This window comes from Miscanthus floridulus, chromosome 3, assembly GCF_019320115.1.
Source record: "Miscanthus floridulus cultivar M001 chromosome 3, ASM1932011v1, whole genome shotgun sequence".
Classification (NCBI taxonomy): domain Eukaryota; kingdom Viridiplantae; phylum Streptophyta; class Magnoliopsida; order Poales; family Poaceae; genus Miscanthus; species Miscanthus floridulus.
In genome coordinates this window covers 71,825,324-71,842,825 of record NC_089582.1, presented here as the reverse complement: position 1 = coordinate 71,842,825, position 17,502 = coordinate 71,825,324, and the positions used below count along the sequence as shown (strand labels likewise).

The 17,502-nt window shown below is 43.3% G+C and overlaps 1 non-coding gene and 2 pseudogenes across 1 annotated transcript; 1 reads left to right on the top strand and 2 right to left on the bottom strand.

Moving 5' to 3' along the window:
- The first annotated feature begins 1,908 nt into the window (after nt 1-1,908).
- Nucleotides 1,909-1,981, top strand: TRNAK-UUU (transfer RNA lysine (anticodon UUU)). The gene has a single exon. It is a non-coding gene; the product is annotated as a tRNA-Lys (tRNA).
- Nucleotides 1,982-7,696: 5,715 nt separating this feature from the next.
- LOC136543879 (L-type lectin-domain containing receptor kinase SIT2-like) lies at nt 7,697-11,371 on the bottom strand (annotated as a pseudogene).
- Nucleotides 11,372-13,420: 2,049 nt separating this feature from the next.
- Nucleotides 13,421-16,854, bottom strand: LOC136545942 (F-box/LRR-repeat protein At3g03360-like; annotated as a pseudogene).
- Between the last annotated feature and the right edge of the window lie 648 nt (nt 16,855-17,502).

Genomic DNA, 17,502 nt, shown 5'->3' with positions numbered 1-17,502 from the left:
ACCCGGGATGAAAGATAGAGATGTTGCATCGAAACAGTCAGACTACCGAGGAACCGCTACTCCATACCACGCTGACCAACACACGGCCGCGAGAGAGGAGGCAAACCACACGATCAGCGCCACGACTTCAGCTACTTGATCAAACTATGAAAGCAGGAATCGCGTCGTCTGTATCCCTGCTAAATATCTTGTTTTGGCCACATGGATATAAACAAAAAAGCCTACACAAGACTTTGGGTTCACTTTGGCCCTCGTGGAAAGGACCTATGTGAACGAGGCAAATGGACTCATTTGGAGGACTTAACCAAACTTCATCTTTTGGTCAAAATGACAGACTACAGACCCAACCCGGTGCGGGAGCCGCTCGCACCCACTAGAGACTTTAAATAAAAGTATGGATTAGACCAGATATGGGGAGAAGTCTCCATTTCTCCTCACGTCTCGTCTGTTGGCGGAACGCACGGTCCAAGAGAAACTTATTAAACCGGAAGAGCTTTATCCGCTATCGAGACTGTTTTCTTTCCTCACTCTCTAGGTGAGATAGTTGATACGCCCAACATTGGCCTAAAAGATGTCGCCGGGGATCGATTGAAGCTGCACTCTTGCTCTGCCTCGGTCTAGCCGCATTTCGGAAAATGTTAAATTGAGATGAAAGAGATAAGCTTTTGGTCAAGTCTTGGAAGGGACTCCCATCCCAGAGTGTGAAAGCTCTCGGGAGAAGGGAATCGACAACACAACTGGAGCTGCCCTTTCTTTGGTTTAGTAAGAAGCTTCCTCAAGTATGCCGATTTGTAGTATGGTAAGTTCACTCGAATCCACTGACTTCATGCATGGGGACTCGACCATCAATCCTTTCTTGTGACGAGCTATGACTGGGTGCTCTGAAACCTCCTTAAAAGGAGGGGCTGTGGGGTAAGGTAATTGAAGTAACTAGCCAGTATTAAGATTAGGCATAAGCATAATAAATTGATGCATCCGAAGACGGTGAATCTAGAATAGAGGCCGGGTGGGGAAGCTAAAGATGCAAGAAAGCCTTTTTCCGGGATTGGTCTCATTTAGTGCTTGGGATGCAGACAGGCGTGGAAGATGAACATAAGAGAGCTCCGCCCTTGCCTTGCACCGGTGAACAAAAGAAAGAAAGGAGACAAGGTCAGAACTAAGACGTCAATAGCTTATTTTAAGTGACGTATTCCTGTCGGGAACAGCGAGCAAGGATAAAATGAGAGTATGAGCCTACACCCATATAGAAATCAGTCATATGCCTGATAGTCGTTATCTATTCTTTCTCAATGATAGTATTATTACCCAAAAACAATATGTACAGCGGAAGCTAGTTTTGTACTCTAGTTCTGTCCCCAAGGCGCGAGTGAAGCCCTTCTCCAGTATGGTAAAGTGAAACCGCTTCGGAGTTTATGGTTCGAAAGAAAGAGAGAGGAAAGCACTTATAAAGTGGTGGGCTCTTATAGTAAATAAGAGTTCCGTTAAGCTCTAGGACTCTAGGCAAGATAGCTGTAGTTTTGAAAACGTAAATTGACCGAAGTTTGTCTTTACTTTCCCCTATTCTACGTATACCATCTCTGAGCCTCTCGTTAAATCGAATCAATTTATAAAGTTGGTCCTTGCTAGGTCAGTTAGAACTAGGGATGCGATTGACCCGTGTTATCAATAGATGTAAGTTCATAGTTGAAGACAAGGGAGTTTTAGCTTTTTCGTAGATAGTCTGAGTTTGAGCTACTGTAGTCTCCCCCGTTGACCTTTTTTAGATAGAATCCTCAATGAGTGGAAAGGACTCCCAGACTTGCTCCGCAGTACGAGCCCCATACAAAGCCGCGCCCTTGTGATATGATAAGAAGAAAAGGGGTCAGGCCACCCTCTTTTCTTTTCCGCACCAAGCCTTCTTGTAAAATCGGGTGTATAGCTCAGTTGGTAGAGCATTGGGCTTTTAACCTAATGGTCGCAGGTTCAAGTCCTGCTATACCAAAAAAACCACTCTTGTATTCGTAAGGATGCATTTCTTAGGGACAAAGACCCTAATCAATGCATCCATTTAGGTCAGAATTCTCTATACCATAACTCCTCTTTTCCCTTCTGAGATAGATTTCAGGAGTACCCTGGCCGATGAAGGAGTCTACTTTCTTGCTTACCTACCCAAGTCGGCAACTTCCTTTGATGAGTCCCTCCTTTTTGGCCTATCGAGTTCCGCTAAGACCTCTTTGACTTATTACGCCTTAACCTACCTGGTACTAGGACTCATTGTGGAAATCCCATAGGCCTATCCTCCTTGGGCTTATCCCCTAACTACTTCCACGAAACCATATTCAAGGTGGTTGACCTACTTCCTCGGGTTGGAATCCTCCGTTTTGGAATACTTTACCTCATCCGTCCTGTGACCTATCCTCAGCCTCAGTCGTAGCCTGATCCACTCTCTTTTTCCCAGCAAGTGAATGCAAGTCCAGTTCACCCTCGGCCTCGAAAACCTGTGAAGTACGAGGAAAGAGTAGGGATCGAGTGTGAGTTCTGATCCTCTCTTCCCAGGCAAGAATCTTCTCTGTAAGAGACCTTAAGAGGTTCTCTGTTTGCACATCCATTTTCTTGCTCCTCGGCTAAGGGCCTTCGTCTATTCTTGGCAAGCCTTCTTGTCTATTCTAGTTGTTACAGGCTCCCTGCTCCATCAAATAGTCCGGTGGCAAGGTCGGAAACATGATTCCTCTTTTTTCAAAGAAAAGGTTGTTGATTGGTCCATATTCAAATAAGGCAACAAGAGCTTCTAGCGGTTCTACTTGATTCTTCCTCTCAACCAGTTCACTTCTCCTTTCTAGCTCGCTATCCTAGTTCTGGCTTTGGAAAAGCATATGTTGGTTGCCTAGTGATGGTGGTTACCTTTGCCAATAGCTCCCATCTTCTTGTGCGTAACCGAAGTCACGATCAGAAAGGTATCTTTCTGAACACAGAGGGACCAATCTTATCCCTTACTTAACTTGCTGCTACTAGCTCACATCCTCTAACCTATCTAGCTTTACCAATGAGAAAAACTACTACTACAAAATATGGTCCTGCCCTGCGGGGCTAGGGATTTCATTTATCACAGTAGGTTCGACTTACTGTTTGTTCTCTTCGACAAGCATCACCTTCCATTAAAAGAAAAGGTGGGTACGATTTTCCTATCCTCCCCATCTGCCTTCTTTCCCCTTGCATCTGTAGTTCAGGGTTTCTAACCAGCTTTCTCTTTCCTACGGAGAACAATCGGATCACTCCTGAAATACATACCTGACTCTTTCTTGCTCTTCTACCACCTGACCCAAAGACACCTCTTGACATACCTGCAAAGGGCAACCCTTCGAGTCGACGAAATTAATAAAATTCTCCGCAAACTAACAATATAATAGGAAAGTAGGGATTGAGAATATCGGTCGCGTAGTGCAAGTGGGGGATGGAATTGCTCGTATTATAGGTCTTGGTGAAATAATGTCAGGTGAATTAGTCGAATTTGCAGAAGAGATGAGAGGTATTGCTCTGAATTTGGAATCCAAAAATGTTGGGATTGTATTAATGGGCGATGGGTTGATGATACAAGAGGGAAGTTTTGTAAAAGCAACAGGAAGAATTGCTCAGATACCCGTGAGCGAGGCTTACTTGGGTCGTGTTATAAATGCTCTCGCTAAACCTATTGATGGGAGAGGCGAAATTGTCGCTTCAGAATCTCGCTTAATTGAATCTCCTGTTCCGGGTATAATTTCTAGGCGTTCCATATATGAACCCCTTCAAACAGGGCTTATTGCTATCGATTCGATGATCCCCATAGGGCGCGGTCAGCGAGAGTTAATTATTGGGGACAGACAGACTGGCAAAATAGCAGTAGCCACAGATACAATTCTCAATAAAAAAGGGCAAGATGTAATATGTGTTTATGTAGCTATCGGTCAAAGAGCATCCTCCGTGGCTCAAGTAGTAACTACTTTCCACGAAGAGGGGGCCATGGAATACACTATTGTAGTAGCTGAAATGGCGGATTCACCCGCTACATTACAATATCTCGCTCCTTATACGGGAGCAGCCCTGGCTGAGTATTTTATGTACCGCGAACGACATACTTTAATAATTTATGATGATCTCTCCAAACAGGCACAAGCTTATCGCCAAATGTCCCTTCTATTAAGAAGACCTCCCGGCCGTGAAGCTTATCCAATGGATGTTTTTTATTTGCATTCACGCCTTTTAGAAAGAGCCGCTAAATTAAATTCTCTTTTAGGCGAAGGGAGTATGACCGCTTTACCAATAGTGGAGACTCAACCTGGAGACGTTTCCGCCTATATTCCTACTAATGTAATCTCAATTACAGATGGACAAATATTCTTATCCGCGGATCTATTCAATGTCGGAATTCGACCTGCTATTAATGTGGGTATTTCAGTTTCTAGAGTGGGATCCGCAGCTCAAATTAAAGCCATGAAACAAGTAGCTGGCAAATCAAAATTGGAACTAGCTCAATTCGCAGAATTACAAGCCTTTGCACAATTCGCCTCTACTCTGGATAAAACAAGTCAGAATCAATTGGCAAGGGGTCGACGATTACGGGAATTGCTTAAACAATCCCAATCAAACCCTCTCCCAGTGGAAGAGCAGGTAGCTACTATTTATACCAGAACGAGAGGATATCTTGATTCGTTAGAAATTGAACAGGTAAAGAAATTTCTAGATGAGTTACGTAAACACCTAAAAGATACTAAACCTCAATTCCAAGAATTCTATCTTCTAGTAAGACATTCACCGAGCAAGCAGAAACCCTTTTGAAGGAAGCTATTCAGGAACAGCTTGAACGGTTTTCCCTTCAGGAACAAACATAAATATAGCATGTCTACTCTTATTAGTATAACTCGTGTTAGTAGAAGAGGAATCGTTGAGAAAGATTTTTCATTTGAATCATGCAAAAAAAATTAGTTTTTAGTATAGTTATTTAAAGAATAGATAGAAAAAAGATTGCGTCCAATAGGATTTGAACCCACGACATGAGCAGGGCATTTACTGGATGCATGAGCTGGAGAACAAGAGGCTTCCAATAGCAATTGCTGGAGCTTAGTTAGATGCTTGAGAAAAGTGAACTCTTAGCTGTAAACCTACTTTGCTTTGACCTGTATTTGGGCAGTGTTTAACCGACATATACATGTATATAAGGACACTTGCACCGGACCTATGCCTATTTAGAATAAGAATAAAGTCCTCTTAAGAATAAAGTCCTCTATAGTTACTGGCATATTACTCCTAGAAGTGATAATTTGATACGTAGGAGATAGCCTTGCGGCGCAAAAAGGGCTTTGCTTTATGATATAGATTAGGAATTGGAATAAATAAGTAAGGCTAACTAAAAGAGAGAAGAGGATCTACAGTCATTCTATCTCAACACTGAAGAATAAGACGTCTATCCTTACTCTTGCATTAAATAGAATAATCAAAAAGGGAGGGGAGTATAGAGAATATAATATAAGGAAGCGCCCAGGCAAACCCATAATAAGGCTGATGAAAGCGAAGCAGAATTGAAAACACATAAGGTACACTCTTGATCCTTACAGCACATCTTGACTAAAAAGAAAGGAAGGATAAAGTAAAAGAAGGACTCGAAACAAGCAGATATAGAATATAAAGATGAAAGATTGAATGCATGATAGGTTTCTGTTTTGCTATTGGTATATTTAAAGAATAACAACCATGATACGGCCCGCCTGTCATGGATCCTAATGCTAAATTATGGGTTGATACAAAAGGATTCAAACAAGTGTGGCTAATTGTTTTTTATTCAAACAACAAAAGTATAGCTGATCTTTTCTCCTGCAATGTAACTCTCAAATATGCATGCTAGAAAGCTGATATGTTGCTGAGAGAGAGGTTAGTCAGATTGATTTCTTTTTCTTCCTTTTGCAATTGAGCTATTAAGGTGGGGATGTGTAGGCGGTTCCTCCATCGCTCGAAGGGCACTCGTATGTCCAACGTTCCATCCTCTTTCAAATAGAATAGCAATCCCAGAACCTACAAAAGATGAAGCACATTTGTTGTTCTAATTGATCCAATGCACAGTACTGGGGAAGAAAAGAATGAGTTCAGAAAGAAAAGGTAAGTCCTTGACCGTAATTCTTCCCATATAGAGAGATAAAGAAGATGCCTCTGTACATATTCTGGTAAGTTATTTGAATCCTTTCGATGCAGGAACCATAGCTCAGATTGATGATCCCTCTCTCTCCTTAGGTCACCCAAGGTAGAAAAAATACCCCAAAGCCGAGAGTTCGATCCAAGTACTAACCCTCTAGTTTTGATTTCTAAAGATTGAATTTCAACTTAGAGTAAAACATAATAGTTAACACTAAACCTAAGCAACTCTTACTTTTCCATCAGCAACTACTTCCAATGGCTAAGAGTAAGCTCGTCCGGACCACTCCTATGGCCCTCTCGGCTGGACCTACTCCCACCCTATCCGACTCCAATCCTTATCCAACTTCCACTCAATCATCTCCATAAGAGTAGACTTAATAGCTATTGTTAGCCTCACTTTTGGAAAACTCACAGGATTGCTAGCTTTTCATAGAACCTGTTATCAAAACTTTCAAACTTATGCTTTCAATATGGATAAGAGACTTGCTGCCCTGCCCTAGGAAGAGTGGCTATAAAAAGCTTGCAAAAAACACTCTTGCTTGGTTGGAAGGTATGGTAAAGGTAAACTGTATCTATTTTTTTATATAAAAAAGGGAGTGCTAAAGGAGTCATTCAGAAGTGAGTGAAGGGGCAAAAAAGCTCATTTCTTTCATTCAGGAATGGACACTGGACCAGAATGAAATGTGGGAATATCGGGATTGGCAGATTTGTTATATTGAAATAAGCCTCAACTCAACATGACTAGTGAATTCAAATTATAGTCACTTGTGGATTTCTTAAAATTGTTGTAGTGTAGTATTGTGGTTTTTCAGTAAAGACCCCGACCTATAAATATTCACAGCCCGGCTCATACGAGCGGACAATATTCACCCAGAGCCCCGTTGCGACCGCAATGCTGTTCTTGAAGGACCTTACCTTAGAGCAAAAAAAGGGAATAGAAGTAAGGAAGACTACTGACGTAGGGCGGCGGGTGAGCTCAACCTCGAACCAAACAAGCAACGGATTGAGCAACAAGCGCGAAAGCCGTTGCGCTAACGCGCATCCTCTTGCTCCTTAACGACCGAGGGATGAAATCTTTCGACGACTAGGGAGGCGTCACCCGAGACCGATTCCTGTGGATCACTATAGAATCTTCTAGAAGCAAGCTAGGCTACCTTCTGGCTAGCTCTGCCATCTTAGAAAAATTCCTTCGCGCTTAGCTTAGTAAGCTAGCTTGGTAAGCTAAGCAAGCCTGGTTCTCCGGGCACTATGGTAGGACGTGGATCGATCATGACGAGAATGGACTTCTCCGTCATGTAATGGTTTAGAAGAGTCACGGTCCAGTTCCCCGCTGGGCTTTTTCCCTTCTCGACTAGACGAAGGAGATATTCATTCCATTCTGGCAGGTGAGGAAGGGCGGCGTCGGCTTGACCCTGTGTTCTCTCTTGGTCGGGAAATTGAAACTTCACCAAAGAGCAGCACATCATTTTTATCGAACATGCAGGAGAGCTGTGTATCATTATATTAAGAAGAGTAAAGGAATGGGAGATGATTATCACCCACTGGCACAGCAGTGTCACCTCCCTTTTGAAAGATCGGTTATAACAGTTGCTGGACATGACATGATATGCTGATCGTGCATTTCATCCTGGACGGAACCAATGTGCAGCAAACTATTGGGCTCCAAGTCTGATGGGAGATGTGCATCCCTTTGCAGGTACAGCATGACAAGCGCATGCAAGGCCTCACATTTGGTGAGGGGTGTGAACAGAGCAAGCCAAGCTTCAGCTTCTCCTCCACATAATCATCTAGTCTTGGATCGACGGCATGGGTAATGGAACCACTTCGCCACCCTCAAGCACCCAGTCGCCCAGTGCAAGGGGCTTTCCATGGATCATGGATGTTCACCCAGATTTGTCGTTTTCCACAAGCGACCTCCATCATCAGCACACCAAGGGCAAATACATCAGTTGCTTTGGTTGCCTTACCAAGCCGGGCCAGCTCAGGGGCAATGTAACCCCATGTGCCTGCAATACGTGTGGTGTGAGCATCAGCTCCATGATCATGCGACCTTGCGAGTCCAAAATCACCTAGCCTCGCATTCATCTCACCATCAAGGAGGACATTGCTGGTTTTGATGTCTCGGTGGATAACAACCTGCTCCCAATCCTCATGGAGGTAGAAAAGACCAGATGCCATACCTTTGATGATGTGGAAACTTTGAGCCAGCATAGATTGGTGGTGTTGTGATCTTGAGTGTGTAAGTAGCAATCAAGGCTTCCATTAGGCATGTAGCCGTAGACCAAAAGGAGTTGTTGCTCATGGCGATAGTACCCAATCAGCTGCACAAGATTGCGGTGGCGAATATGACTAAGGATGAAGATCTCAGCCATGAACTCCTTCATTCCATGCTTTGAATCTGGCGACACCCACTTAATAGCAACTGTCTGCTTGGAGACGGGCAGCACTCCTTTGTAGACACCCCCAAAGCCTCCTTTGGCAAGAAGCATCTTATCCTTAAATCCATTGGTGGCAGCCAAGAGATCTTTGTATGTGAAAGACGGAGGCCCATACTCTCTCTGCCATTCTAATTCAGTTTTCCTTGCTCCTCTTCATGTAGACCTTAGCAAGAGCAGCAGAAACAAGTATGGAAATTGCAACAATTGGCAGTATTGTCTTGAAGCTATGTGGGCGAGCATGAACTTGCTGCGTGAGTTCTTGGATAGTCTTGACAGATAAGGCGGAGTAGTTAAGTGCTGCGGTTTGTCCTTTGAGCTTGAAGCTGCAGCCAAGAACTTAATGCTATACCTAAAAATTCATAGAGGCTCAACAGTAATTTGCACTGCTTCGGTTTGGGTAGGGGACTGGAATGAGGAGATACTGCAGGTGCAGCAACCAAGGACGATGCATATTCAGCTCGACAGGAGAGGCAAACCAAAGCTGCTTCGTTCTCTTCTCCGCAATATCGATGGATAGTCTCTGGAAGCAAATAAAGCTTGACCTGGTGAGCATATAGCTATAAACTAAAGCAGGGATAATGATGGAAAGCTAATACTGTATGTCGTATCCACAAAAATCCACACAATTGAATTATGTATGGGGCCGGCCGGAGACCGGTGCCCGGTCAAGCTTTCTTTACTTCACTGCAGCTCTGGCCGGTTACCCAACTTTGCTAGACTGGTGTTTTTAACTGAATGATAGAATGCTTGGGTTTTCCCCACCAATCGCGGTGACATTTCGATGTGGAAGGCCATGGGCAACATATTGCTAATAAAAAAAAGCCTCATGGCCATTTTCAGAATCGCGGTGACTGCATTATATTGATGATGGATCCCAGAGCAGATGAACAGACACTTTCCTATTGGAACCAAAACGGCGGTCCAGACCAATGCTCTTCCAGATTTGGTAGTCCTGCCTGAAATTTGTGACTTCATCCTTCTGGGCTGTCACTGACACTCTGAGACGTGACCTGCAACCTGGGCTTTGATCATAGTATCTGCTCGTTATGTATATATTATCCACTCTGTTGGAGGTAGAATAGAAACCAATTTTGTCGGCTATGTACTGTTGTTACTCCAGAGTGTAGACAGATGGATGGACCCGTTGAGACAGTTGGATGCTTCAATGTACTATGATGGCAGCTGTGACTTCCGACTGCAGTTCAGTGAGGCACCCAGTCCCTCCGTTGATGTTGAGGAAGCAGAAAAGTCCTGTATCTGGCTATAGTATAGTAATAGTTTGTTTCAATATTTATGAAATAGATTTCAGTTTTTCCTGATGAATTTGACATAGACCAAATGTGAATCAGTACATGTTATATGAGTCTTTCAGCAGAGTGGCAGGTCCGGTGGAGGTTCATCTAGGGACTGCAACGCCCTCATCCATTGTTGTAAAAAGATCCTGGCTACTCATGCATGCTACCATCCATGATTAGGTCCTAATTGATCATTTGAATTCAGTAAGCGGAAGACAGAGACATGTTACTGCAATTGGTAAGGGTCTAGTCAAATGCTAATGCAGAGATCATCCTCTAAGCAGAGTGGCAAGTCTGAACAGAAAACATGTTGATAGCATTTAGAAAGCTTTAATGGTAAACAAAACATCGACAACTAGACTGATTGGAAGCAGCTAGCTCTTAGATGTCCCCGAGTAATAATCATCAGAAAAGCATGAAAGTTGACCAAAACTTGCAATAAAATCCTGAAAGGGCAGACCCAGAAGTCAAACAATATGCTGGCTGGCCGGTTTGGTCGCCGGGCAGCGAGGCGCTACCCTGACAGCGACCATGGCTTGCCTGCTGTCAAAGTCCATCCACTGCGTCGGCTGTCCACTGGGGAAGCTGAAGCTATATGGAACACACCGTCGTCGTCAGAGGTGTAGAAGCCTGCGGTCAGGGATGTCCCTCCAGACGGTGTTGAGCACGACGGGGAAGCGATGGTCCGCTGTCTTGTCACCACAACGATTCGAGTAGGGGTCGAGAAGAAGGCTAGCATTCTGCCAGATTGGTTTTGTCGTCGCTGGAATAGGAGTAGAGCACGAACGCGAGACCATGGGGGCCGTCGTCGGTGCACGGCGGCGGCCCCTGAATGGAGAAGACGAATGTCACGGAGAAGGATGCCGGGTTGGCGTAGCCATCTCATCTGTTGTCTCAGGAGGTGTGGAACAAAGTACGGTCTGGAGGGATATATTTAGGTGGATGACCGTAGAGTGTCTCAAATGGTGTATGACCGTGAGAGGAGTGATATGAGGTGTTATACCAAATCTGGGTTTCCGGAATCCATTGTGCCCATTTAGTGGGACAAGCGTGAACCATGCATCGCAAGTATGTCTCTAGGCATTGGTTGAGGCGTTTTGTTTGGCCATCAGTTTGTGGGTGGTAGGCAGAGCTCATATTCAGGGTAGTATCAGTTAGTTTGAAAAGTTCCCACCATAAGGCGCTGGTAAAGATACGATCCCTATGTGAGATGATAATGGAACCACAGGCCGTGTAGCCTATAAATATTGTGTTAAGGAAGGTTTGAGCTACGGTTAAGGCTGTGTAAGGATGAGCCAAACATAAGAAATGGGCATATTTGGTGAGTTTGTCGATGACTACAAGGATAGTGTCAAATGACTTGGACCTAGGCAAACCCTCGATGAGCTCCTCCAGCCCGTCACTGCATCCCCCCTCCTCCCTCCTCCAGTCCGCCACCGCATTTCCCCTCACGCTCCTCCCTCCCCTAGCCCGCCCCGCACCCACCCCATTAGCCATGGCCAATCCTCTCCTGTTACCGCCTCCGTCCTCCTCTGTCTGCTGCCTCTTGCTCTCCCCCCGAAACCCTTCCTCTCCACGGTGACACATATAAACCAAGGACTCTCGTCAGTCACAGAATCTCTCGGTTCCACCACATAATCTCGCTGTGCTCTGAGTTCATCTACACGGTGAAGGGCGGCAATCACGTTTTTGGGGAGTGTCGTCTTTTGGCACCACTACTCGCTTCTTCTCGGCTTCATCGCCTTCTTCCTATTGACAGTGCCGATCGTCACTGCGACCTATCTTCGCTGCATCGAGCGGGTCAACTACAAGTATCGCTATGGTATTCGTGCCGATCAATTTTTTTCTAAAAAAAAATGACTAGATTTGTAGAAATATGATCATCATTTATATCTCCAAATAAGTTTATTATGTAAAAATAAATTCAAGAGTTAAATACACTAGGTGCCATCGAATCAAACTTAAGCCTATGTCGCATAAGTACATGAACTTGAAAAACACATTTTTGGACCCCCATCAATTTGTTAAGAGGTACACCGCATGCCCATGCGTGGCAATTTTGGCTGACATGGCATGTATTTTACATATAACCCCTTAGTTTTATTTTTGTCTTCAAAATAGCCACCCCGATCATGATGCTCCCGGCCCTCCATAAGGACTTATCTGTCGGCAAAAGCTGGGGCTGACAGTGCAACCGGGAGAGTCATATGGCTCTGACTTTAGCTCAGTAATAGGACTTTTTCTAGCTAGTTAGAGGTTACCTTTTTGGCGCAAATGGGGCTTGCCACGTTGGGTATAGGGCTGCCTCTGTTCCTATGAGTATAGCCGCGATGGATATGTGACATAAGAAAGGGGGTTCCTACATCTGCCTGCCAAGGAAACCTAGCGGCCCTAACTTGTTAGAGAAACCTATGAAATAGCTTCATAGTGTACCCTGCCCGCTCACCTTAGCAGTGACATGGGAGTAATTAACCCGGGCATATGTGAATCACGACTCGCGGTGAATGTGCACCACCTCTGCAGAGGGTAATAAACTGTTATAACAGCCGTGCTCATGGTCACGAGCGGCCCGAAAAACTCACAGAATAACTGGCTACTTGTTGTTGATCATTTAAGTTGTTCTATAATAATATATGATACACTTGACCCTGATATCTGTTCATATGGGATTAAACGGGAGCTTAAGCATAATTTGATAATACCTGAGAATAAAAGCTTGACTTACTAAAAATGCTAACTGCAGTAAACCAGAGTCAACCTTTTTGAGCTTCATAACCCCATATTAACTTGTTAAGTACGGGATGTACTTACGCTTGTTTATTTTCTTTATTTGGATAAAAATCCCAGATGGGTAACAGATGACAACGGGTATGAGGAATTCCCAGAGGATTTTTAGGCTTGTGGTCAACCAGTTGACCTTCCTTGTGATGAAGCCCCACGAGAGAGTTACCTTTTTATATTCCGCTGTGTAATGTAAGACTAAGTTATATTATGGATCTGATGTAAGGACACCGTGATGATACTTTATGTAATTTGTCAGCTTGTGTGTGTGATTGATCCCTGGACACACACGAGTTTTGTGCATTCAATTTTATCCTTAAAATTGGGTGTGACAAAAGGCCCCTGCTCTACTTTTAGCCTCATGTATATTTAAATGTATATTAAAAACTACTCCCTTGGTCCCTGTCGATTTCGTTTCCCAAGGAACAACTTTGACTAAATATATATTAAAAATTATTAATATGTATGATACACGATTAGTATCATTTGATAGATATTTGAATCTAGTTTTTTAACAAAATTATTTGGAGATAGAAATGTTACACATATTTTCTATAAATGAAGTCAAAGTTATCGGTACGTAAATCGTGGTGACAAATATTTAGGGACGGAGAGAGTATGTTTTAAAATAAATCAAAACATAACCAACGTCAGAAGCATATTTGGTAGCTTGATTGAAGAAATGTATGTATGCAGTGGACACACAAACAGTTTCAAAATAACTAATGGCATACCGAAGTTATTATTAACTAATAAGAGGTTCTTCAGCACATCCGAACGCAAACACTACTCATAAACCCAGTAAAACACAGACTGCAGCACAAGCGCTCAAGTACTAGAGCTACACAATGGATATTATCCATAATTATGAAGGGCAGAAACTTAGACCCAGCATCTAAAGTTCAACAGCATGGCATCGTCGGCAAGTCTCGACAACACTTAGCTTTACCGTACAGGGAACTTTAGGTTCAATGTACGTCCTGATGGCCAACAGCCCTCGTTGAGCTTCCATGAGAACATGAATGGGCAATGGGGCGCACTTGTTAGTTTTATCAGCAGGCTCGAAGCACTTAGTAGAACTCTGATGGGTCTCCAATGTAAGCATTCAAGTGATGTCATGCTCTCAACAATATGGCATGTTAGCTCAACAAGACTCTTTGCTGACGAGAATCCTTGGAGCTTCACTGTCTTCATTTTGTGGTGCTGCTGTCCTTGCATCTTCCTCAGCTCTGAGGGATCTGCGAATATGGAGACGTGTTCCATTTCATACTGGGATACCTATAACAGATAAGATGAAAAAGGAAAAAAAAAGTTATAGTCATGGTTCTGCAGTGTTAGCTACTTGTTACCATAGAAATATGAACGGCAACTTACATCCAAGACCAAAGTTTCCAAGGAAGGGCAACCATCAAAAAAGGAAACAAGAGAGAAATAATCGTAGGCCGGAGGAAAGGTTGCAGCGAAAAGTAAAATAATAAGGCTTTTGAGGTGGAGATATTTGCTATGCAGCAATGGTCTATTGATGATCTGCAAAAAAGATGAACAGGCTAGTTATACTCCAAGGCATATGACTGCTGTAAATATATGGAATCAAAATATGAATATTGCTGGTCCAGCCAAGACGAGTATACCTCTCTTCTCGAAGATATAGTGGCAGCTTTAAGGTTTGGCATGCTGGAGGGAAGTTCAACACAAACGTAACGAACTGCGCCAGAGAAGGACAAACTTAGCTCCTTCATTTGCAATGCTTCTCCGAGTGACAGTTGAGTGCGGTATCCTTCGTAGTCAAAGCTGAAAATATTTGGAGCTTTGCTTTCTATCATTTCCAGCTTCCAACAACCTAAAACCTCTAGGTACCTTAGGCGCTGCAGCGTGCAAGGGATCTTCAAGCGACCTATCCCATCACAATACCGGATTCCCAACACCTGCCTCCAAGGCAAAAGAATTGGAGAGAAGGCACCCTAACTCATCCCCAGTAAAACTGAAATGATAAAGATGCAGTTTTGTCAGGCTTAAACAACCAAGCTCAGATGTGGGACGGAAGGAGCAACCAGTAAATTTTAGGTATCGGATTGAGTCTCCACTCCCATTAGATAAGAGCGAGCATGGGAAACTGTATTTTGCTATCATTGGCATTAAAAGTGAAAGTTCTTCGATTCCTGATTTAACAGCAACCTGGAGCCAACTGTCGAGATAACCATTGTAACCTTCACACATCTGAATGTTGAGTTTCTTGACACCAATGCCTGAGTGCCTTTTCAGAATCTGGTCAACTTTGCTACAGAAATATCTCTTCTTATTCAATCTCAGCGTCCTGGGACTGAAAGTAAGGTTGGGATGGCATCTCCAGGAACGTAGAAAAGCTCGAGACACACAGGCAGCTCGAGCAGCAGATCGCATTGGCATTAGGGAATGTATATAACACCAGATGTCCTGGACGCATGTTACAAAAGCATGGAATAGAAAATTCAGCATTAGAAACATAAATGCAAATGGTTCCTCTAGATGGAGGGGAAAAGAACTGAAGAAAACTATGACACTGTAACCCAGGTGCTACGCGCATTGTTGCACAATGGGGTTTCAGTAGATGCTTAAAAAACAAAATCAGCGGCCAGAGGTGATTAGATACTTCGAAATCTATTCATACCTCTTTACTTACAAAAATATGCATGCATGTATGGACAGTGAGGTCCATACATGCTTCAAAATCAGGGCAGATTGGACACAACAAACATGCATGTATGGAATTATGGACAGCGTATGTATCATCAAACTACAAATAGAGCATCTGAATTTAAAACAACAGGAGGACCATGCAATTGTGTTGTATCGATCAACTTCGTCAGCCGCAGTGCAAGAGATATGATATAAACCTTAGTCACTGAAGTGATAGGATAATATACTGAACAGGACAGATAAAAGAATGCTATCCTACAAGGGTATGCACTATGCAGGTCTAAATCACAAGTAATTGCCTGTAATGGTACACATCAAGGAAACGGTACTAAATGAAGCTGCCTTCAGAGACATGTCAAGAAAGGCAATCATTTTATTAGATCATACTCCCACCATTCCAAATTCTAAGACATTTTAGCTTTTCTAGATAGATACATAGCTTTATCTAAAAAAGCCAAAACGTCTTGTAGTTCGGAACGGATGGAGTAGATTCTAAGGAATTTAAAATCTGTTGATGGTAGGTTGAGAGGCTCCAAGTCCAAGAAATTCCAGGTTTTACACATTGGAGGCCAGAAGAAGGTTTCAGCATGCTTAGGAGCAAAACACTAGCTGTTCTTAAAAGCTAATTATGCACAGTTGGAAAAACGCAAGGGTTTGGGAGCCATTGTGACACATGGTTTACTGACATTTCAGTAGCACTAAGCCTATCATTAACAATGGCGTACCTCTGGAAGGCTCGGTATCTGTATTTCAACTCCCTGAGAATCAGCATCTTGCTGGCAGGGTGAGCCCTTCTTATTATCTCGTGATGAAGCAACCAACCCATCTGCAGCACAGCAAACATGGTTATGAATAATTCAGAAATTTGCCCGGCGCAAAACAACCAATGCACTAAGATGAATCCTTTTTGTACTCTTGTCAAACTTTTGTTCGATAATAACAGTAACACAACAGCTTGTCAAAACAGAGCATGCAGGGGTTTTTTTTTTTCTTTTTTTCTTTTCCCCAGAGCGTGCATGGTCATGGTATAGTAGCCTCTCCTCTGGTTTTGTCAATCTGGTGGAAGCCAAATGAGCAATACAGTGCAGGCCGTCGTCAGCCACTGCGTTCAGTATCAGGCTCTCATCTCCAATCTTTACTTATACATGTATAAAAGAAAAGTAACGAATTCAATTGGATGCACTACTGTATGTAGTAGCAATATTTTAACAAAGAGAATCTCCTATGCTCACAATTTTTGTTTCTGCAAACAGATTCACATCGGAACTAGTACAGATGGGTGGAGAAAAAGTTTTCATCAACCAGATTATAACAAGAAGAAAAAGCAAAGCAGAGGAAGGGAAGTCGGCGGCTTACGGGTGGTCTGCGCTCGCCGCCGACGGCTGTCCGGCTGCGGCTCCATGGAATACAATCACGGCAGTAGTATCCCTTCCTCCCCTCCTGTGGAATGTGGAATATAATCTCGGGCCCGCCTTAAGGCGGAATCGAATCGGTCTCTTCATCTCTGCCTGCCTTGAATTGAATCCTCTCCCTAGTGGATAGGACTAACCCAACAAATAGTTTGACTAGGGCAGCTCCAATGTGTAATAATCTTTTTAAGCAAGGGCTGGAGTTCGGTTCGATTTTGTACCCCCACCCCCCCCCCCCCCCCCCCCCCCCCCCCCCTCCATATAAAATAAAAATAAATTATAATTCTAGATTTACAAGTCAAACTTTAAGAAAGGGATGGAGTTCGGTTCGTGTGTTAGTTCATACACAGTCATACATTTTATCATTGTCGTGGTACAACAAGAATTTTTTTATAAATGATATTTTTTAATAATTAATTGCAAATCTAGCTACTGTTATATAAAAAATTAAGATACAGCATACCTGTTGGGAACCGAGAATCCGTCGGCACGATAGGGCCGAAAGGCCCTACGTGGAAGGGACTTGTCGGCCGCTGAACTACAATTTTTTTTTTATATAACAAATGCTACATTTGCAATTAATCATTAAAAAATATTATTTAAAAAATTCTTAAACGGGGTCACGGCTTTGGTTCGACTGTCAAACACCTCAGTGACTTTTTGTGTGCTCTCGTTGCAATGCGCGAACAATCACCTAGTCATTAATAACAAACAGAAGACAAACATCAGGGATTCGGATTCATCCCCTCTCAAAATCGATCA